Source organism: Lactuca sativa, chromosome 1, assembly GCF_002870075.4.
Source record: "Lactuca sativa cultivar Salinas chromosome 1, Lsat_Salinas_v11, whole genome shotgun sequence".
NCBI classification, from domain to species: domain Eukaryota; kingdom Viridiplantae; phylum Streptophyta; class Magnoliopsida; order Asterales; family Asteraceae; genus Lactuca; species Lactuca sativa.
The window spans coordinates 74,835,753-74,836,819 of NC_056623.2; the positions used below are offsets into that span (position 1 = coordinate 74,835,753).

The 1,067-nt window shown below is 40.3% G+C and overlaps 1 non-coding gene across 1 annotated transcript; it reads left to right on the forward strand.

The window, feature by feature from the left end:
* Window positions 1-623: 623 nt before the first annotated feature.
* LOC111918507 (small nucleolar RNA R71) lies at window positions 624-730 on the forward strand. The gene has a single exon (XR_002859258.1). It is a non-coding gene; the product is annotated as a small nucleolar RNA R71 (small nucleolar RNA).
* The last annotated feature ends 337 nt before the right edge of the window (window positions 731-1,067 follow it).

Below are 1,067 nucleotides of genomic sequence, written 5' to 3' on the forward strand. Positions count from 1 at the left end.
TTTGTTGATCCTTCATAATCATCCTATGATCTTTTATCGCTGCATCAGTCTCATCATGTGTCTTTTCTGAAGCCTCCAGAAAACAAGCTAGTATGGTCTCTAAATCAACTTTCTTTTCAGCTGGTGGTTGTTCCTTTTGGTAGAAGCCTCAGCCAATCTACCTATATTTTTCTTCTTAGTGCTTCTTGTATTCTTCATATGGCAACCACTCCTTCTTTAGTTTTCTCCAGTCCTCATCATATTTATCTCCACTGAAGTAGTAAACTTGAGCCTTTTTGTTCCCATTGTCATCTAAAAAGCAGTCTTTAGTCAAGTGTGGACGATTGCATCTTTCACATCCAACTCCAATAGCATGAATTGACTGGTCCATCTTTTTCATCCTCCGGTCCATTGTATTCAACATTGCTAGCACAGTAGCCATGTCTTCTGATGTTCCACTACCAAATCCCCTTGTCCCATCCTGTCTTGGATTATGCTACTCACGAGAATACTTGGAGAATTCTTCAATTAACTCCTTGATTTCACCCGGATTTTTCTTAGTAAGCTCTCCTTGGGAATCAAGGAGCTTCCTCGTCATGACATTCACCCCGTCATAGAATATAGACACTTCTTGTTGTATGTTAAGGTCATTTTGAAGGCAGTTTCTTAGTAACCCTTTATATCGCTCCCATGCCTCATAAAGCAACTAACCCGGTTGTTGCTCAAAGTTGGATATTGCCTTCTTGAGTTTAGATATCTTTGATGGTGGGCATAATTGTTCTAGGAATTTCTCACGCATCTGTGCCCAAGTAGTAAATACGTGAAAATGCCTTCAACCAATCCTTCGCAACTCCCTTAAAATTGACGGGAACCATCCTTAACTAGACTGTCTCTCTAGGAACTTTCAGGACATTGAAATAGTCCACAATGTCATTGACCTCATCTAAGTGTTTGTAAGCATCCTCATGATCCTTTTTAGAAAATGGTACATCCTTCAACGTAGTAAGAATGTGTCATTTTAGCTCGAATGTTGCTGCTGTTGGAATTGCAGGTTGTACTAAACCAGGACCAGCATCGCCTCTGATTCG